The sequence below is a fragment of the Prionailurus bengalensis genome, chromosome C2 (assembly GCF_016509475.1).
Source record: "Prionailurus bengalensis isolate Pbe53 chromosome C2, Fcat_Pben_1.1_paternal_pri, whole genome shotgun sequence".
In the NCBI taxonomy this organism is placed as follows: Eukaryota; Metazoa; Chordata; class Mammalia; order Carnivora; family Felidae; genus Prionailurus; species Prionailurus bengalensis.
The window spans coordinates 44,301,921-44,325,667 of NC_057350.1; positions in this window are offsets into that span (position 1 = coordinate 44,301,921).

Genomic DNA, 23,747 nt, shown 5'->3' on the forward strand with positions numbered 1-23,747 from the left:
AGAAAGATTGCTCACGTCCCAGTCCAGACCTGGAAAGGTTGGGACCCCAGGGAGTTGTTTGGAGGGTGGTTTTCAACTGTTGGGGGATTCAAAACCCTCATAGGTATTATCCTCTTGATTTTAGAAGCTTGCTTAATTCTACCTTACCTTGCTCCCCTGGTTAACGGTCTCTTTCCAGCCTCATTGAGGTAATGGTCAAAAGGAAAATAGCCATGAATCTGATGATGTTATGGAAATATAAACCTTTAAACCAAGATGACGCTCTTTGCCCCAATATAGGGGATCCAAGCATCAAAGGAGGGAATGTGGTAGATCCCCTCCCTAAGGAATGTGGTGAAAACCTCACAACAAGGGAAGGAAACCTGGCTATGTGAGCATGTGTGACATTCCTCAAGACTGTAACACAGACCGCCCAATCAGACTACATTACTATGTATGGGAGCCAACAGAGCAAAAACTGTACAAAAGGCAAGACTCCACTGCACTCTGGGCTCAGCCTTTTGGGTCTCAGCCTGCTGAGCCCATGCAGGCATGAGTAAAACTGCTTCCTGGAAAGAAAAGCCTCAGTGTCCCCAGGCCATGTGTGATTCACCACTACAGAACTGAGAGTATTGCTTTCAACTGAAACAGAAAGTGGATTTGAATTATATTCAGATGCTTATCCAAAAGATCACTTCCCACACAAGGACTGCAGTCCCTGCTTGGCAAATTTGTTATCATAGAAAACTTTGTGGCTTTGTTTTTAATCTAAAGCAAAGTAAAATGCTACATATTTACCCTGAGTTTGGGAATGAGTTTTGGAATTAACTTGATCAACTTATGTTTCAAGTAATGTTTTTATTTTCCCTTGTAAGCCAAGAAAAAACAAAGATTTTAAAATAAGGTTTAATCAACTATCAATCAATCTTAATCAATCTCTTAATCAAATGTCTTTTTGTTTCCCATAACTGATATTAATTATGTATGTGAATCTATTGCCTAGCATATCTTCTTGATTAGAAAGAAAAAGTCAACCCAAAAGGTTCTAGGGCAGCATATAATCCTCTAACAAGCCCTTTGCTTATAGGAACCAGCAAGATCTTATGTTTGAATTTTGCTGTATATCTGTTTCCTGTTTTCTATATCTCTGGGAAAAAATCTCATCTCAGGATCCCACTGGCATAGTTTACTACTCAGTGGAAAAACAGCTATAATGACTCCAAAGAAAAATCAAAAAAGAAGATGCTAAAGGTCACAGCCACTGTAGGATCCCTACTCCTGCAGGCAATGCAGGTTTATAATATCAATCAAAATTCCCTGAAAGAGTTTGCATTACTGATGCCAGCTTTGGTGTTGCTATGACCTTCGGTGCTAAGGAAATATCCAGTCAAAACCATTTCCTGAAAGAATGGCCTGGTATCAGTGCTGAATCATGACCTGGGAAGAGTAGTTATATTATTTAATAATTTCCAAAGACTTCAAATCTATGTTCTTTCAGCTCAGTCAGATTAAAAAAAAAAGTGTTCAGAATAGGAGATGTCAATTAAAGATGGCCTCAAATAAGGGATGTGTGTGCCATGTTGTTAAAACACTATGTCTTTAGCACTCTCAATCCTTGTAAATCTTACGAGGAAACAATGCCATAATAACTCTGGGGACATAAGACTTATTTCAAGAAAGTAGAAAATCTTTTCTCAAAACCGTATCTAAAGGAAATTTACATGAAAACAAAAAGTGGGCAAATAAAATTATAACTGTAATTAATTACCTTATAAAAATTTAGGTAAAATTTGTTGACTACAGATCCACTTTAGCTAGAAGACTTTTTCACTTATACTCCATTATATAAATATTAAAAAACTAAAATCACATTTAAAACTATCTGTGCTCTCTGATCATATATTTAAAATGAAACATGTTTCCATCTCATAGTTTATATTTTACCATGTAATTGAAAGGATTTTCCTAGCAGAGAAATAATCATAACCATATGGAATCTTTAACAATTGGTCATCTGACATCCAGGTATCAAAATAACATAAAACATTTTGCAGTACTGAAATTCAAACCCTTAAAAAAATTTTAAATTTATTTTTATTTTGAGAGAGAGAGAGAGAGAGAGAGCACAAGCAGGGGAGGGGCAGAGGGAAGGAAGGAAGAGAATCTTAAACAGGCTCCACACTCAGCACAGAGCCCAACATGGGGGCTTGATCTCATGACCATGGGATCATGACCTGAGCAGATTAAGAGTCAGACACTTAACCCACGGAGCCACCCAGGTACCTGCAGACACTTTTTCATATAAATTACATGAACATTAGCATCCCTACTAATAATTCTTCACATGTGATTACATTTAATAACATTTTAAAAGTCCCATTTGAATTTATGTAATAGTCACGAAACAACCTCATAGACCAAGATATTCTGATTAAAAGGCATCTGTCATCAGAGCCTCTGAATTTTAGTTTCTATAGCCAGGAAACTTTTAATTAACAAGGCCATAACTTTACATGAGTACAAAGCTAATTTTTCTTCTATTTTTACTTTTTCAAAAAAGATCAGAATGATATCTGAAAATCATGGCTATTTAGTGTATTTCTTTCATCAATATAGTTGAAAAACTAAGCAAGTATCATTGGTAAATAAAATCAGAGAAAATCTCACAACTGCCCAACTTTTAGCATATGAATAAAATTTTAAAATGATGAATATTCTAATAGTTCAAATAGTGTGAAAATTCTGTACTTCAGAACAGATTGAAAATTATTTAATAGAATGAACTAGTTCCCACATTTTGTTTATATTTATATTTTTAATGCATTTTTTCTTTTGGTTTCTTTTTCAAAGTTTCTAAAAAATGGAAACGTTTATTTTTCCCCAGAAGAATATTGAATAATAAAAATAAATTTGCATAGTTTAAAACGGATTTTTATTTATATAAGACCCCAAAACCTAGGGAAATAAAAATGTTTTCAATAAAACTCAAATATTAACTAGATTGGTGGTATAAATTCTTGATTAATATTTGCTCATAGGTTATATTAATGCTATGGTATTGGTAAGTTGGAGGAAGCATAAATAAAATATTCTGGTCCGGCAAAGTGAAAAAAAAATATTTGGTCCACCAAATAAAATATTTGGTCCTCAACAAATTAATATATAATATCAAAGTTTAAAAATACTATCATGAAACTTAAATTAGTCATTCTTCTGACACAGTTGCTTAGAAAAATGGCCACAAAATTGTGGGGGTTTTTTGTTTAATTATTTTTGAGAGAGGGAGAGAGAGGAGTGGAGAAAGAGGGAGACAGAAGTTCTGAAGCAGGCTTTGCTTTGTCAGCACAGAGCCCAACAAGGGCTCGAACTCACAAACCATGAGATCATAACCTGAGCTGAAGTTGGAGGCTACACTGAACGAGCCACCCAGCAGCCCCCAAAAGTTATTTTAAAGTAAATTAGAAATAGATCCAAGAAATTTAAGTTCAACTGTAAAGTGGTTTTGTTTTGCAAATTTTCTTCTGTGCTTACCTTGCTATATCAATGTTCTTCCCACTCTTAATTTGTCTAGTGATGCTAATCAAATTCTCAAGTTAGGTAATGTTAATAAAAACGTGCTTATGTAGCAGGCAGGTCTTCCCAATTTCTCACTGCACTGCTTTTTCTTTATGAAACAAAACTAACTTTCTTTTACACAAATCACAAAGGTGGCAAGACTGTCACCAAAAATGCTTTCTATGGCAGAAATGCTAAATGTGTATCTTCCTGTGAAATAAATGATTTTAATAGTCTTATTTTTTATCTTAATTCTTTATCACTATGCTTTTTTTTTCTTCTGTATCCTAAAACCCTAATTCATCACATGGGTAAAAATATGTTCCTGTTTAATTGTGTACAGTTATCATTTTGTACAAAGTGTGTGTCACCACAAAATAATTTTAAATTATGCCACAAATTTTTCCTATGATATTTATCACAGAAGTGAACATTTGTAGAGATGTAATTCCCAACCAGTAACTCTGGATACTTCTGGTAAATTGGGTGGTGCCAGAAGGAGAATAATCAGCCCCAAAGAAGAGATTTATCTTTTTCAAATAAGTCATTATAAAGAACAGATCTCACCCATATATCAGCCTAATGTATATTGTGCTTTACTGGATTTCATCCATATCTCACTTGCTTAAGGAGCCTTGTCTCCCTCTTTACAGCCCTTTTAGAGGTTTTGAAGATAGATTTAAATCATAACAAACTAGGCTTATTAATTAATTTAGCAAATTTTAGATCCTGATTTGTGGTATACATATACACACACATAGATGATTGGATGATAGATATTTTATACCGAAATTCTTGTGATAAAAACCTTTTTAAAAAGGTGTCACTGAATGACTCTACAGTAATAAAATAATACTTTTTTGAAAATTTATAAATCAACTTCAGCCAACTGAAATATTTCATTTTTTTCCTTTAGAAAAAAGTACTGTTTTTTTTTTAATGCATGGTACCTACATATGTACTGCCTCACAGAGATATATTTTTCTGTGGTTATTTTCCTGAAAAGCAAATTTTGCCAAAAGGGGTGAATAAGAAAGATTTGCTGATATTTTATCCCCCAAATCATTTTATGATACATGTTTTATAGAACATTCAAATATGTCCCAATGCATCTTGTAGGAAATACTGACAAAATATTTTTAATATTTTTTTCTTTTAAAACATTTCTTTTAAAATATTTTCTATTTAAAATATTAAGTACATTAGTTTAGACTAAGTCGGACATCTTATATATTCTTCGAATTGACATATATATGAAGGTGGGTTTAATATATAATGCTTAAAATGTGCTAACAATTTTATATGCATATTTGATTATAATAGTCCTATGAAGTATTATGCCAAGCTTACAAATAAGGATACTAACCAAGCTTTCTGGCAGAGGAAAGATTGGATTCACCTTGAATTTAACCACAAAGCACACTCTTCTGTTGCCACTTTCACCTCAGTATAAAATAGTAGTTGGTTAGGAACCCTTCATGGTAGGAATTCTTTCCATATATGTAAACCCCTGTTCTGTATATTATTCACTACTTACTGTTAACATTAATATATTTTGGGACAGTTTCATATCAGTGCAAATAGGTCAACTTAATTGTTAGATTGCTGTGTAGTATCCACAGGATGATTATAGTGTAATCCATTTAGTCTAAAATTGATGCATATTTATATAGCTCTTTCTAATGTTTTGCTATCACAAGCAATGTCTCAGTAAACATTCATATACATAGTTAGTTATTAGGGCATATGTGCAAGTAATTTTGTAGGATAAATCTTTAAAAGGATAATTTCTGGGGTAGGCTACTTATGTGTATTTATGTTGCTATCTAGGGCCAAACTAGCATTCACAAGTGTTTTAATGAAAAATACTTGAATGTGACAACTTATTCACATTCTGGTAACAGAGTATATTAGCAAACATTTATTTTTAACGTAGCCAATTTCAATTAAAAAGAAAAAAAAAGGAGGAGGAATCGGGGTGGCTCAGTCGGTTAAACGTAGGACTCTTGGTTTCAAATCAGGTCAAGATCTCACGGTTTGTGGATCTAACCCTGCATCAGGCTTTGCACTGCCAGCGCAGAGCCTGCTTGGGATTCTCTCTCTCCCTGTCTCTCTGTCCCTCCGCTGCTCAACCTCACTCTCTTTTTTTCAAAATAAAAAACAAAAATTAAAAAAAGGAAATAAAAAGAAATGTTATCCCATCTTACACTTAATAACGATCACCATGCATAACAAATGATGTAGAATCTAGAAGTAAAACTTCTTTATTAATTATAAGTGATATAGCCATTGTTGTGAAACCTCCAAGTTACATGGTATTTAAATCATGAAGTTATCTTAATAATATTCAGAAATTTATTAAGATTTAAAGCATAAGTAAAGATATTTAAGCATTGGTAAAGGTAATTTGTACGAATTCAATAAACCTATCTTGCATGGAGTAACCTTGAAAATATATTTTTCCAACATAATATTTGTAAGTGACAGAATCATTAGCCTAGAGATTGAGTTAGAAAACACTAAGGGCTGACATATGAGTCACCTTTTTAATCCATTTGTACCAAAGCTCACAGTAGCTGAGTGAATGTATCAAAAAAACTGTCCATTTCATGAAATGTTAAATAAAGTGTGTATCACCTAAATTGCCTTTTAAAATAATTTTTAACAGTACTTTGTTGGCAAGATAGGTTAATCTAATATCTGAAGATGTTCTATATTTTCTTTTAAAGCTTTTATTATTATACTTCTTATACTTTTTTTTTAAGGTTATTCACTTATTTGAGAAAGGGAGCAAGCGCATGAGCGAGCAGGGGAGGGGCAGAGAGAGGGAGAGAGAGGGAGAGAGAGGGAGGCTCTGCACTGACAGTGTGGAGCTTAATGTGGGGCTCAAACTCACAAACGGTGAAGTCATGACCTGAACCAAAATCCAGAGTGGAACATTTAACTGACTGAGTCACGCAGGCACCCCTATACTTTTATGTTTCTATACTTTGATCTGCAATCTTCGTGCGATTGATATTAGCTTATGGTGTGTGATGGTTAATTTTATATGTCAACTTGACTGGGTGCCCAGATTAAATATTATTTCTGGACGTGCCTGTGAGGGTGTTTCCAGATGAGATGTAGGACTCAGTAGCTTGCCCTGTCCCAGTGTGAAAGGAAATTATCCTATCTTTTGAGGGCCTGAATAAAGCAAAAGGCAGAGGAAACCACTCCCTTTTTTATGCCTTACTGATTGAGCATTGACTGCTATGGTTTCAAGTATTAGCCTTACTCTTCTTTGTTTTTTCATTTTGTTTTATGTAGTCTAATTTTCCAAGAAAAACTCGGTCTTATTCCAAATGTCACGTGTTTACCAATACTTTTTGATTAAAATATGAAACTTGCTAAAAAATACTTTTCATATATTTTTCACTGATTGATGGGACATCCCATCTCAACTTCTCCTGTCTCAGTTGAGAAGTATACCATCCACTCCCTTGGTCCTCAGGCTTTGGAATCCAACTGACCAATACCTCTGGTTTTCCTGGGTCTCCAGCTTGCAGACAGCAGATCATGGGACTTCTCAGCCTCCTTAACTGTGTGAGTCATTTCCTCATAATAAATCTCCTGTTGTGTGTGTGTGTGTGTGTGTGTGTGTGTGTGTGTGTATGGGTGTATTCTGTTTCTCTGAAGAACTGTAATACATGAAATGAGGTAGGAATCCAGTTACATTTTTTTTTTCCTTATGGCTATCCAATTGACCCAGCATCATTTATTTAAAAAAAAAAATCCTTTTTCTGGTACACATCAGAGTTGCTTTCCACCCAAATCTAGAGATTACATACATGTAGGTCTGTTTCTGGGTTCTCATTTATATTTCATTATTTAGTTTTGGACCACCTTTTCAATCTCGTATTTCCCTTTGTTTCCTCATCAAAAGAGAAAGAAAAGGTGGATGATAGTAGTACTGATAAGGTTATTATGAGTCAATAATCAGTTAATGTATTTAAACCACAATTAAGATTTCCTGAAGTAATTGTTCAATGTGTAGTAAGATTTGATAATGATGGCGATTACCATCATTATCATCATCCTTATCTGATTTCTCACAATTTCTTCCCTGGGCTCCTGAAGGTATTCCTCGTTATCTGCCACCATAGAAGCAATTACTTAATTATATATTTTTAATTCACAGCAAAGGTTACCTCACTTTTAATGTGCATTGTAAAATTGCATTTTCTTCCTGCCTGGGGAAACTTCATCTGCCGTATACTTATTTCTTTTGTTGGACTGTAGCATTGTTGTATAGACCTTGTACTGTTTCCTTTTCCATCCTTCATCATTGAATGACCACTTTTTTAAAAAACAGTCATTAGTAAGATGTCCACTGGGGGAGGGATCAGCATATTATTTCAAGCCACCTTAAAATTTTTCTCATAATCTGGGCTGTGGTATAAGTAAAATTAGGTTTTGAAAGTGTCTTCATAGATAACAGACACCACAGCTGAGCACCTGGGGGTTGCTTACAATGTAAATCATCTCTTCCCTTTTGCTGTCAAGAGACAGAGTTCTTACACATGCATGGATATGTGATTCTTAGTTTATTACTTCTAAGAGCCAAGCTTTATCCAAGAAACTCCAGGTATATCCCTGTTTCCTCTACTCCAAACAAGGGATTTAATATCCATCTCAGGAGTCAACACATCATAATGACATTTTTTTTTCTGAAAACAAAACCAAACAAAACACAGATATTAGGCTACCACTGAATCCCCATTCCAAGACTTCTTATTTTAGATTTCTCCTGTATGCTTTCAACACTACTACTAGTTTGATATTTGAGGGGACATATACCTCTGTCCATATTAATCTGGAGGTTTTATTTTGTTCTAATTGCATTGTGTTTTATTTTCTGTTTGATTTCTAGGAAGAGAAAGAACGTGTTAAATTTAGGATCCCATATTCAGAAATAAAACTAACTTTACATTTTCTAACCAGAAAAAAGGAATCTACAATTTTTCAGCTTGGGTGAGATGACTCCATTTTATTTATTTATTTATTTTTTTTTTTTTTTAACGTTTATTTATTTTTGAGACAGAGAGAGACAGACCATGAATGGGGGAGGGTCAGAGAGAGGGAGACACAGAATCCGAAACAGGCTCCAGGCTCTGAGCTGTCAGCACAGAGCCCGATGTGGGACTCGAACTCACGGACCGCGAGATCATGACCTGAGCGGAAGTTGGCCGCCTAACTCACTGAGCCACCCAGGCGCCCCGAGATGACTCCATTTTAAAGATTTATACTGTGATAGGTACTTGCTTTTCCATCCCATGCCACCACCTAAATATCTAAATATTTTTGTATCTGAGTTTGCCATGCTAAAAGATGCTGTAAGATATGGGTATACATTTTGACATCTGGCACCACCTGTTAGTTAAGAAGTATGTAGACTCTGCATGGACTTAATTTGTTCCTTTTATCTTATATATTCATGAAATCAACTGGAAATGCAAGAAGCAGCAAATGATACCTTATAATATACCCTTGTCAATTTATATACAGTGTAAGCATATTACAGATTTGAGATTAAGTTAATCATTTTCTGGAGGAGAACTTGCATACTTTTTCTGAATTTCAACAGCTTGTCTCACACAGCTTATCAAAAGGAATTGTTCTTGCCTAAGGTCACGTAACAAACATCACAAATCCAAGATACTTCTATATTTTGCTAGAATGAAAACTTTTGAAACTCATTCTCCTTGTGATAATGGAATTTTAGTCTGACTTACCCAGTTCTCTGATGGTTCACAGGGCTGAAAATTTATGGCAGATGATTGAATTCACTAGAGTTAGAAACAGTGTAAAAGTAACTGGCCCCAAAAGTGACCCAAAGTTCCACCATGGTCTCTGCACCAAAGCATCTATGGTTCTCCAGAGTTGGAGACAGTGATAAAGCAAACTAAAAACATATGCCCTATGTCTTTTATGTACAAGCAAACTATATGACCCTTAAAGCAATTTAAACTGTGTAACGTGATAATCAACTACATGATGCAGATATTGCCATTCAAAAAATTCCAAGAATACATTAATAGCCGGATTAGTTTTCTGGGAGATGCTCAAAAGCTCAATGGTCACTCATTGGACCAAGAGGCCCCCAAATCTATCACCTTTCATCTTTCTGTGCCAGATTACTACAGAAAACGAAACAAGCAAACGAAATTAGATTCAGCTGCATTGTGAAACAAAGAATTGATTTCTTTTCTTTACAAAAGGGGCCCACAAAATATCTGTACTTGCTTGTAAACTGGGTGGAAGGAACACAGTGTAAATCACTGAAGCACCACAGAGATAGCTGTCCCTTTAGTAATACAAGAGAGGGAGAAAAAATTCAATCTCGTAGATCTGATCAGCTCTAGAATTAAAAAAAAAAAATAAGTAAAACCTAAAGCAATGTAAACACATTGTTATTTGTGTAGGTATTTTATTATGAAAGATTCATTGTTTTTATTAGAGGCATAATATTAGGAAAGAAATACTAGAATTAGGGACAGAAGAAAACCTGTCACACTAAACCACATCTCATATCCATTACATCATAACACATAAATCAAAATTAACTCTCAAAGTTGTTCTTATATCAATGTACAATCATCTGTTTCATATAAAGCACTATGTTTTTCTTTAAAACACATTCATCTTGGGTTTAATTCTGATTTTTAATGTAAATTTACATTTATGAAAGTTAATTTAAATTTTCACTAAATCTTATTCTTGAGAGGTAACTAATTTTTACGTTCATTCATAAAAGGTAAAAAAAAAGAGCTAAATATTTGGATATTTAGAGATGAACACTTAAGTAATTACTTTTATTTTTTTACTCCAGCTCAAAGATAATAGTTGTGATGGGAACCATGATACTTCTAGAATTATTTAAATGTTGTTATTTGTTTAGATTGAGTTTATTTTAAGCAGTAGATTTTTGGGGGTGTCTGGGTGGTTCAGTCGGTTAAATGTCCTACTCTTTTTTTTTTAATTTTTTTTTAACGTTTATTTATTTTTGAGACAGAGAGAGACAGAGCATGAATGGGGCAGGGTCAGAGAGAGAGGGAGACACAGAATCCGAAACAGGCTCCAGGCTCTGAGCAGTCAGCACAGAGCCCGACGCGGGGCTCGAACTCACAGACCGCGAGATCACGACCTGAGCCGAAGTCGGACGCTTAACCCACTGAGCCACCCAGGCGCCCCAAATGCCCTACTCTTGATCTCAGTTCAGGTTATGATATCAGGGTCCTGAGTTCAAGCCCTGCATTGGGCTCTGCACTGGGCATGAAGCCCATTTAAAACAAACAAACAAAGGAACAACAACAAAAAAATGCATGAGATTTTTTAAATTGAAAGTTATTTTGCAGAAATGTCAAGGTAAAGGAATGAACCTATGAACTGAAAATGTGGTGTGTGAAGCACACTTTCGCATATTTTAATTACATTTCTAGATTTAAGGAAAAAATGGGAAATACATTTTTTACAATGAGATTTATAGTCACATGCTGTGATGATGAGTGCTAAATACAATAAAGAAAAACTACATGAATCTTTATAAAATTCTCCATTTAACATCCTTCAGATATATTTTAATTTCTTAAGGTCATAAAAAATTCATATCAAGGGTATGCTGGCATCTGATATTAACCAGTATATATTCCTGATTTTGCCAATGAACAGAATGAAACCTAAAGCAGGTAAATCACTGGTGTAGTCTGCCCACATTATATATGACCAATCAAAGCAAGTTCCTTTTTGCTTCTATTGTTTACAGACTCATTTCAGTTACCAGCTTGGTATTGAATATTTTTATTTTCACCTTTTAATGAGTAATCCAATTTTTTGTTTCAGCTCCAACATGTGAAGAACTTAGAAGTGGATTCACCTGTCCTTACAAGAAAAACTGCCTATTTTGGGACCAACTAGAGAACTGAGATCATAGGGCAAATCACCATGCTCAAAATCTGTAAAGACAGGAGCACCTAGGGATGCACAGCAACCGTGACCTGTTGAGCTAGAACAAAGGCATAGAGCTATAAACTGGAAGGAACCCTTAATCGGTTACATGGAAGAATTGCTAGAGACTGAATGTGCACCAACTTTAGGATGAGAATCTCCTGGGGGGGGCACAGTTCTAAGGGAGCCCCTATACTTTCATAGACTTCCTCTTCTGGAACTACATCAAGTTATAATAATGAGGAACAAAGATCCCTTTTAGGCTCTGGCAGGTAGAAGGGAAAAGTGGCCATTGTAAAATGCACACAGAATTTTCTATGTAAAAAAGACCCATGTTCCACAGGATAGGACTTTGGCAGAGGAATAACTCTGGAACTTACTAGTAGTTGGGGAAGAGGTTTCTCCCCAGTCTAGCAACTTCAAACTTTCTGTGTCACCTAAGGTTGGGGGGTGTGGAGGAAAACAATAGTCAACAGAGATTAAGGCTATAAGGATATACATTAAGATGGCCGTAGCCAGGGGCACCTGGCTGGTTCAGTCCATGAAGCATGCAACTCTTGATCTCAGGGTTGTGGGTCCTAGCCCCATGTTGGGTGTAGAGATTACTTAAAAATAAAATCTTAAAAAAATTGCTGCAGCCAGATAAAGGAGCAGGTGGCAGAGGAAAAACATAGCTACACCAATAGAGATACACTGTGAAGGTCACAGTCCTGAGACAGATACCCACTAGTAGACTTAGATTTAATCAGAAGAATACATAACATGCCTCATCTCCTACAACTTGCTGCCGCAGCAGTGGGGTCAGGTGTAATAACAATGAATTGCAACCGAGAAACTGCAAGACATAGATTTCCTCTGAATTTAGTATTCAGTATTATTTTATTTTTTTGTTTTACATATTTTTCACGGTTTATCCACGGTTTTCTACTCAAACCTTGGGTTGTGGTAGAACACAATGGTTACTTACAGCAAGAAAAAGTAGTGACAAAGTCCAAAATAATTGGTGCGGGTACTGGAGGTAGACGCAATCTAATGTCAGGGTTACATATTTCCAAGGGTTATGGTAATCTCCAGAGTCAAAATATGCAGTTAACTATCATAATCATAATTATTATCAATATGGTGTTTACATACTATCTGCCATCATATATTTACATATATAATACATTGTACATTTTATATTTCAAGCCACGAGTTGTTCCTCTCTATCTTCTACTACTAAATACATAATATTATCTTCATTGTGAGAAGTTTTAAGTTATTACTCTCCCAGCTCCAAATCCTCACCCTTCCATACTCTGCTCTGTAAGGCTGCTGTTGGGATTCAGCAAACCAGTTTTGCTTTGCCCATGGCTCCCTGTTAATCTCTGAAAATAGGGCATTCTGAAAGGAGACTGCAAATCAAGAGAACAAATAAGGTTCCTCTTCTTTCCTCTCTGCTTCTGTGGGCTTCTTGCCTCCTCGTGGTTCTTTTTTATTCTTTTTTTAAACATTTATTCATTTTAGAGAGTGAGAGAGACAGAGTGTGGACAGGGGAGGGGCAGAGAGATAGGGAGACACAGAATCCAAAGGCTGCTCCAGCCTCTGAGCTGCCAGCAAAGAGGCCAACGTGGGGCTCGAACTCACCGACTGTGAGATCATGACCCGAGCTAAAGTCTGACGCCTAACCCACGGAGCCACCCAGGCGCCCATCCTCATGGTTCTTTTGAGGGTCACATCAGCAATTCTTCTCATGCTTTATAGCAGTTCCTTTCTGTGGCAGGAGATGAATCCAGATTGTAGGCTTCCAACACTTGCATATACCTACAATAGACACCAGCACCAATCAGCAGATGCCATGGCTTCCAAAGTCTATGTGCCAAGCCAATGGGGTGTCTCTCCGAGTTCATGGAAATCTCATCAAAGGAGCAATACTTTCTCCATAGTCTAAGCTTCATGGAGCCCCTAAGTTTCTAAATTTTAATAATTCCCTCTTTTTACCATTTTTTTCTTTAGATTCAGGAGGAAATCTACTCTCTGCAGTTGTCATCTCTGTGATACCTTAAAACTCTCTTCTTATTCTTTAAGTCACCTGGTTAACAAAATAATACCCAGTTAGCATTTTTTTAAAATACTAACTTGTGTTGTCTCTTTTTCCTTAGTATCTGTTATCACAGAGTATGCTCTTACAGCAAGATACTGTAGACCTGAGAATTAAACTTAGATCTGACTCAAAGACTGAGCTCTTTTTTAAAATTTTTAAAAAATCTTTATTTTTCAGAAAGAGAGAGAAAGACAGTTGGGAAAGAACAGAGAGAGAGAGAGGGAGACAGAATCCAAAGCAGGCTCCAGACTCTGAGCTGTCAGCACAGAGCCTTAGGCAAGGCTCGAACCCAGGAACAGCGAGTTCATGACCTGAACCAAAGTCGAATGTTTAACTGACTGGTCACCCAGGAGCCCCTCAAAGACTGAGTTATTTAAACCATACACTATTAGATGATTTATTGAAAAGACAGGGAACTCAGACTAATGGTATTTGGGGAAAAAAAGCTATTTGACATTGTAGCGCTTTATCTGTAGATGGCTGGTTCTTAGCTACCCAACGGTGGTTCAGCAAAACAAATGAAGTTAAAAAAAGCCTGAGAAATATTAATGAAATAAGCTCATGTTAGAATCTTGATTATAAGAATTGGGGTTCTCATAAATGTTTTAATATCCAACAATCATTTTTGAGGCTTTCATGCATGCTGAAAAGAGAGCGCTTTTTTGAGACACATACAAAAGGAATGAAAGGCCATGCCTTACGATGTGATTGAAGTGTGTTAAATATCTGCCCTTTAAGTCAATATCATTTGGACAACCTAGAAGTGGAATTGTGAGTACAAGTTGGAAAGGATGCAGAATTTTAAAGCTGTACAAGTCTTGAGAAGTATTTTTCAAGGAGATAGAAACCTTATTGGAAATTTGAAAGGTTACTTACAAATAGCTCATATAAACCAAATTTGTTGTATCCTTAATTTATTATATCTTTGGGTTACTTCTTATCTGCAGAAAAGATACAACAGTCTTAGGGAAAAAAAAAAAGTTAAATAAGCATCATCCTTTCTTACACTGCACCCAGAGAGTATCTTTAATTCTAATAACTTAATTGAATAAATAATGCTAAGTTTATATATGCAAGAGAATAATAAAGAAGATAATATGAGATTCTGAGTCCTTTCACACAGAGGAGAGTCTGACAGCTAATTAAAGATCTGTGAGGTCTTTTGAGGGTCTGTAACCAGCCACAGCTTTGCTGTTTTACCTGAGACTCCAACCACTTCATCAGTACTTGGTGAATAAAATTATTCTTCGCATGGATTTTCAGGCTTTGCTTTGCTGATGGCAAATTTTAGTCATGACATACACCGGAAAATACTTAGGTTATTTCACACAGTGGTCTATTAAATTTTCCAACTTTGCAAGCCATGTTTTTATTTTAGAATCAATCATTGCTTAGCACAGAATATGGCACATAGTCAGACTTGATGTGTATTAGTTGAAAAAAATTTTTTTGAGGGGAGGTGGTGACTATGATTGAGCTTGAAGGGATCAGTGAGATAATAGAATTCACTAATCTATATAATCCTATAGCACAAGAAATGCATTTCAAAGAAAATATTATGGTATATAGTATCTAGCCTATAATTCATCCTCAGAAAATATTGGCTGGTTGACCATGCAGTCCTAGTCCAAGGGCACACACATTCAACCTGTTATCATTAGTGAATACTAATGAACTTTACACGGTAAAGCTCATATACAGGCAGTTTCCATATGTAAATGTTTACATTTACAGTTCAGTGTATCCTTCTTCCTTAATTTAATTATGTGGCTTTGCCATTATCACAAGTAAAAATGAGTTAAAATTTCAGATTACTTATTTTTTAGTATTTTCTTATTTTAAAATAAATTTTCGATATTCATACCTTACTGAAACAGTGGAAACAATTTCAAACCTGTGAATCCTATTCACAAGGTTTTATCTTGGTCTCAATTAGGCATATCTTATAAAACAGAAGGGCTACTAAGGGCTTAAAATATATTTGCAGCACATGTGTTATTTAGTAATCAAATTATTTATATTTTTCTCTTTTCAAAGCTTTATTATTTCTAATAAAAATAATATATGCTTATCAATTTAACAACATTCAGACTTCACTAAGAAAAACAATGTTAAAAATTGATGTGTTTTTTTAAATACTTCTTTATACTATTTTCAGTTCCATAAAAACAAGATCAGCTCTACATGTTATTTTACAACTGGATTCTCTAAACTAAAATATAACTATTTTCCAGATCAGCAACTACGGAGCTAAATCATTTTCTGAAAATCAAGTCTCTTTTAATTTTATTTTTCTCCTTGATATAAAATCTGCTTCAGGAAATATCTTAGAAAATGCAATATTATTATCAGTGCTTTATGTCTTTGATAAATTCCTACAGAGAAAATTTCTAGGTCAAAGTGTTGCTCTGCTTTAAATTTTAATAGATTCCAACATGCTTCATTTCATAAAGATTATCAATTCACACATTTCTACCAGAATTTTTGAGATACGCTCACTGAAGATATATACTTTTATACTCTTACTACTAATATGTTTGCACATCTTTTCTTATGTTTACTACATATTTCTAGTTCTTTGTCTGTGAGTATTGTTTATAGAACTTCCCCAGTCTTAATTGACTTTAATGGTTTTATCAATTTATAAAATTTATTTAGATACAAACCACGCCTGCAGTGACTCACATACTCTTTCCCTCTGTGCAGGCTTGATTTAGATGAATTCAGTGACTCTGAAATCCTAGAAGATGAAAGCAGCCTGCGCCCTTAATCACTGCTTGAGGGAGAGCTAGCCAGTAGTCAGGGATATCTGTTTTGGGATCAATGTGTGCAAGGATAAATCTTGTTGTTTTAAGACACTAAATATTGAGCTTTTCTGTTACTGGGGCTCAATTGTCCTGCTTGACATATTCAAAATATAGAATTTTAAAAAATCAATCTTGCAATGCTTTGCTTTATGACATCTGTGTTTCTGATTGTTTACGTTCTTCACTTCTGAGAGGTCCTTAAGAATGTTCTCCAATAATATCTTCTATTTGCATAATTTAAATCTTTCATATTTATTCCTAATAAAAACATATTTATGGTTCTTTTTAATATAATATGAACATGAGTCTTTCTTTCGAGAGTTAGACATGGCAACTCCACTTCCAAGTAACATTATATACCACTTCATGGGTAGTGTGAGAACCTTATAGTAAAAAAATAATCCTAATTTCTTCCTTCTGTCTTGGGAGAATTATCATCATTCATTCCATTTATATATAAGCATACATAAACATATGTGTGTGTGTGTGTGTATGTGGTATATATATATATATATATATATATATATATATGGGATGTTCAGAAGCATACATAGTTGAATACATTCTTTTTATTATTATTGTAAACAAAATTATTATTAGGTCAATTAAGAATAAGAAACATAGGGGTGCTTGTGTGGCTCAATAGGTTGAGCATCCCCTGCATGGGGCTCTGTGCTGACAGCTCAGACCCTGGAGCCTGCTTCAGATTCTGTGTCTCCCTCTCTTTCTGCCCCTCCTCCATTCATTCTCTCTCTTTTAAAAATAAATACACATTAAAACAAATTTTTAAAAAAGGATAAGACAAATAAAACTTTGCTTTTGCAAACATATCACTAAAATTTGAGAGATCTCATCCACGTTACTTATAAATTATATAAATGATATACCAATATACCAATACTAACATCTATATTATAAAGCAAAATTTAAAATAGAAAATAAATAAAAAATAAAAAATAATAATTTGTAAACTATTTCATCAAAATAGATAATTACACATATATAAACATTAATATATATGCAATTTTATGTGTTCAATCATATTTTGCAATCAAGTTTACAAAGGGAAGTAAATATGTATTGCTTTTACTTAAGGCTAAAAATACAAATAAGTATAAAAAAGAGGAATTCAGTTTAGGAAGAGTTATTCTTATTGAATAAAAAGGCAGAAAGAGTTGAGAAAAAAGACTATTCAATATTGTATGCAAATATTTTAATTTTTCTTTTTCAAGGTCATTACTATTGAATGAAGATGGATTGTTTAAGCTACAAAATAGCTTAGAGATCACAGATCCCAACAGTCAGTGAGATCCAGAAATTTTATGTAACCTTTACAAGTCAAGCATTAAATAACATAGTCGTTATATAAATGTAGTGATCGGTAGAAGATAACTAAGCAATTTGATTTTTATTTGGTCATCACAAATCTCTACATCCATCTATTTACACGTGGATATGTATGTGTGTGTGTGTGTGCACGTGCACATGTGTGTCACATGTGTGTACTTTAAATGGCCTGTTTCCATGAGACTTAAACATACAAAACCTATCGTAGGTGATGATTAAAATTTAAGTCATTTATGATGCGCAAATAAATACACCTTCCTGGAGGAAGGCAAAACTGTGATAAATATTACCAAATATTTGCTACATGAAAATTAGTTTTAAAATATTGATGACTATAAATATACTGTAAATATACACCATTTAAAAGTTGGCTATGTTTTTTCTTGGAATAATTTTATGAAAGGATTTTTGACAACTATTAGTCACTTACATGAAATGACAGATTGGTAAACTTGCTTTGAAATGTTTGTTCAACAAATAACATATTTATTGAATATCATAAACCATATTCATTCCGGCATTTTAAAACTACTGAGCACCTAGTATATAAAAATCCACTAGGTTTGAAGCTAAGAATGATGTGCCAATAAAAGGCAGGCATGATTCCTGTCCTTATGAGTTCACAGACATTATTTTTATTTCAACAATGAGCTTATAATTGCAATTTAAACATGAAGTCCTTGTTTAATTTCTATTTCCCTGTTGAGTGCATTTTCATATATCCACATCCATCTGGAAACCATTCTTTGAAAAGTGACTGTTCACATCCTTGGCCCAGTGATCTTTAGTGTCACTGGTCTTTTTCTTATTGATTTATAAACTTTCCTGTACCTATACTCAATAAAAGTCTTTATTGGTTATATATGTTTCTCTGACTATATTAAATTTTTGCTTTTTATAAAATATATTTCCTTTCCATAAATGTATTTTAAGAAATAATAATAAATGAAATTTAATAAGTATGTAATTTTCTCAGAACCACTAATTTAAATATATTATTTCCATTATATAATAAATATGACTCTTTACTCAATTTTTATGCTCGATTACGCTATTGATACACCTGTGCCAATACCAAACTTTTTAAATTATTACAGGTTTATAATAATTCCTCCAGTAGCATGCCTTCTTCCTTTTATCTTCTTCTCTCTTTCCTTTGTTTTCCTTTTTCTTCATTTCATCTCCCACAATTTCTTTCTTCGTCTCATTTTCTTTTTTCTCTTCCTTTTCCTAAATTGTTGAGACTATCCTTGACCCTTTTTGCTTCTTTCTAAATTTTTAAATCAGTAGAGATTTAGTGAAAAATCTACAGGAATTTTGTTGGGAATCATCTTTTAATTGTAATTCTGGGACAATTTCATCTTTATTAAATTATTATTAAATAAAGTCATCTACTTATGCCCATGACTTATTTATATTTATTTAGATTTTCTTGTTATTTACTCTAACATATTTCTCTAACTTCCCCCTGTAATCTTGTGACAAATATGTTTCCTGCCCCAAGCATATCTGTCTTCCAATTTTTATTTCTGGAAGGTAGACATTTTAAAAAAGAAAATATATTTTAAAATGATACTCTCAAAAGCCTAAATAGGAAAAATTTAATTGAAAAATTTATTGAAGACTTCCATTCTAGGCAAGATGATATAGATTTTTTTTCTTGCTCTTCTCCTCCAAGTATTAACCTTACAAATAATGCAAGAGACAACAGAACTCTAGAGTTTAGAAAGTGAAAGTCAGGACCTCAGAACTGGGAGGAATAACATAAAACAAGGTGTTTTATGCCCCGAGTCCCAGTAGAGGAAAGCAATTCAGACCTATCATTTTCTGATCCAACACCCAATAACAGAAGACTCAGAAGGGCTCATTCCTTACTAGGATGGAACTGAAGCCCTAAGACAATACCAAAGTAGCTCCATACCACCTTACCACAAACAAGGGACACCTACTGGGAATTCTGATAACCAATAAGTGCCCAGGGAAAGAGCCTGGGAAAGAATCTGTTCCCACTGGTCTGAAGATTCTCCTGCTCACCAAGAGATACGTGGGTGGTTAGGCAGCACAGGAAAGAGAGATGCACCACAATGGTCCTGCATGGGAAGGCTCTTTGTTCTTTTGGGATACTTATAACTCTCCTCTCCCATGGGGTAACATGAGAGTATCTGGTCAGACTTAACAAAGAAGACTCAGCGCAAACAAGAGACCCTGCCCAGGGTGTCTTTTAGTCCTTGTGGGCCTGGGGCTTCTCTCCCCTGCACAGAGATAGAGGGTGGCTGGGATATAAGTAGGGACAATCCTGTTAAAGTAAGTGGCACAGCCACCAGTCTCCTTCCTTCCCCCACAGACAAGGGAATTCATCAGGACTGGAGACTGGATAGAGGAGCCTCTTCATCCCTGCCTGCTTGAAATTCATCCATTCTATTGAGAGACATCTAGTGGCCAAGACAGGAGACAGTCCTCCCACTCCCTCCCTTTGGGCAGCCACAGCAGCACCAGATAAACCAAGTAGACGAAATAGCCTTCCAAGTCTTTGAAAATTAAACTGTTGTTGGAATAAGAGCCTGCAAAAGTAGACCAGGATCTGTATATTAAACTTAAGCGGGAAAAACGCAGGATAAAATAATGAATATAAGTAAGATAGGAAGTCTCCTGCAAATACATAAAATGTTCCAGAATACAATAGAAAATCACTCGAAACCAGAAAAATCACTATTCGGAGGAGAAAATAAAAGCAACTAACACCAACGCCAAGATATACCAAATGGAATCAGTCAAAGAGGATTTTTTATCAGTCATCATAAAAATGCCTCAATAATCAATTAGAAATTCTCTTGAAACAAACAAAAATAAGTAAGAAAATCTTAGCAAAGGAATAAAAGTTATAAAATAGTAGCAAGTGTAAATTATAGAACTAAAAAATACAATAAAAGCATGCTGGGTGGGCTAAATAGTAAAAAAGTAGAACAGAACTGATCAGACTCAAAAGTAGACAGAAGATGGAATCAGGGAAGTTGAGGACAGATCAACAGATTTACCCAATCTCAATAACTGAGAGAAAACAGACTAGAAGAAAAAAAGGAATAGAGACACAAAGCTCAGCGAGATAATAAAAGATCCTATATTGTATCGTCAAAGTCCCAGAAAGAGAGGAGAAAGAGAACTGGTTTGAAAGAGTATCTGAGGAAAATTGCCCATCCTTGTAAATTTGGCAAAAGACACAACAGATTTAAGAAACTGATCAAACCTTAAATAGGACAAATACAAATAATTCTATGCCAAAACATATCTTAATCAAACTTTTTTTGGGAAAAAAATCTTAAAATCAGCCAGAGACAAATGGAACATTAACTATAAGGGACACCAATTCTAATGACAGAAGGTTACTAATCTGAAACTGAGGAAGCCAGAAACAAGTGACACCAGTGTTCAAGTCATGAAAGAAAAGAACTTTCAAACCATAATTCTCTATATAGCAAAATAATACTTTAGAAATAAAAGTGAAATAAAGACTTTCTCAGATGAAAGAAAGCTAAAAGAATTTGTCACTAGCAGACCTAAAAATTGACTATTGGAAGTTCTTCAAGCAGAAAGGGAATGATAAAAAGCAATCTTAGATTATCAAGAAGAAAGACCAATAAAAAGAACAGAAATATGGACACATATAACCAACCATCTTTTTCTTCAGTATTTTATAAGTCATCCTTAGGGATGAAAACAGGGGCACCTAGGTGGCTCATTCCATTGAGTGCCTGACTCTCGATATCGGCTTAGGTCATGATCCAGGGTCATGGGATGGAGCCTGCATCAGACTCCACGCTCTCTCTCTCTTCCTCTGCCCCTCTCCCCTGCTTGCGCGTTCTCTCTCTCTCTCTAAAATAAAAAATAAATGAATAAAATAAAAACAAATGATGAAACCAAAAATGGTAAGTCAGCAGACAGTCAACAGGCAAAAGACCCACAGACATTTGTTATGTGGCCTGAATGTGTAAAACAATATAAACTATACACTGTCCTCAGTTTGTCCAAGATCTCACACTCTCAAAACCTCATGTTTTACACCGAGCCTAATTCACCCAATCCCAGGATCAACTCTTACATAAAAGAAGGTTTAAAGGATTGGTAGAATTTGCATGAGTGGGTTAGAAAGGAGTGGGACTCCAGAGAACTGACTTATATAAATAGCACACATAGTTTTTTAGAGCGATAATTTATTTATTGTCCCACTTCTGAATGTTATAGAAATATCTGTAACATTTTCTTTGTGCTATAAGAACTGCAGTGTTTCAGTAAACATAAAAATATACTTTTTCATATGCAAAATGTGCTAATAAAATCAATGCTTTGTTATACATCAAGTTAAAAGGAAATACATCTATGGGACATTGAATATTTTGCTTTCTTCTTTTTTCTGAACATGATCCAAAAAGGTAGCATTGTATTTTTACAGAATTTAAAAGTGTAGACGTAAATATTTTTGTAAGGGACTATAGACTGTGAAAATACTTCCGTTTTCTCTTGATCTTATAAATAGCTACAAAACAGAAGGAAATAAATTATTCCTTTCTTACTAGAGCTTTTTGGCTATTCACAACAGATGTTGTTGCCACAAATTAGTTTATAATTTCTTTCATAACTCAGACAGAACAACCCTTCAATTTATAGTCAGGAAATAGATATAGTGTTGCATATAATTCTGGTAATTATGTAACAAAACTGCACTTTGCTACATGAAAACCTTGGCCATCAATCATTCAGTTTAGTGTTGGGGCAACTTAATCTTCTGCTGCACCAGCTGCGCAAGACATCCACAAACACAACAGATTTGCCAGACTTCCACTGAGTGAAATGTAAATGATCGGTGTGAAAGATAATAGATAGCTAGATACCTAGCCAGCTAGTTAAATAGAGCTGATCTGTACTGCAGGCAGAGAATGCAAAGGGTTCCCCCCTCCCCCAGAGGGCCTGGAGGGATGGTTGCATAATCCATTTTTACACTGCATAGCACTCTAATACACTTGCCACCTGGTTCACAAAAAAACAACTGTGAAAGTGAAGTAAGCACTTTTCTTTTTTAAATATGGATAATATATATCTTTTAATTTTTTTTAATGTTTGTTTACTTTTGAGAAAGAGAGAGACAGAGTGCGAGCAGGGGAGGGGAAGAGAGAGAGAGGGAGACACAGAATCCGAAGCAGGTTCCAGGCTCTGAACTGTCAGCATGGAGCCCAACTCAGGGCTGGAACCCATGAACTGGGAGATCATGACCTAAGTGGAAGTTGGACACTTAACCGACTGAGCCAGGCGCCCCTAAAATATGGATATATTAGAGTTTGATGCCATATTTTAGAGTCCTGGATTGAGAGGACTTTGACATAACACAGTTCAGAGTAAACAGTTGTAACTTATAAACAGTGGGGAGAAGAAATGAAGCATTTATTTCAAGAATGTTATAACTCCTAACTTTAAAACCTAGGGTCACTTTTGAGGGTTTTTTTTTTTCAGTTTATTCAATATTATGTTCATTTTATATCCTATAGATATGTAATAGAATTTCATTAATGATAAAGTAATTAAGTAGAATGAACTAGAAAACTACTCATCTTAATATTTTACATAGGTTAATAATTTATGCTTTAACAGTACTTTCTATTTATTATTTTATTTGAAGCTTAAATATTTTATAAAATAGCTGATGCAAGCTTACCAATCCCATTTTATGAGACACATTGAAATTTATAGAAGGAAAATAACCATCCAAGTTTCACAGTATATAGGTGAAAAAAGTTCAAATTACAAGTCAATTCTACAATCTTGGCAATTTTTACTCAAGGGTACATAAACATGGATATCCTTGCGACTTATAAATAATTTTCTCATATTGGAATTATATGCTTTTTATTTTATTTTTCAAATGTTTATTTTGAGAGAGAGAGCGGGGGAGGTGTACAGAGAGAGAAGGAGAGAGGGGGAATCCCAAGCAGGCTCCACTGTCA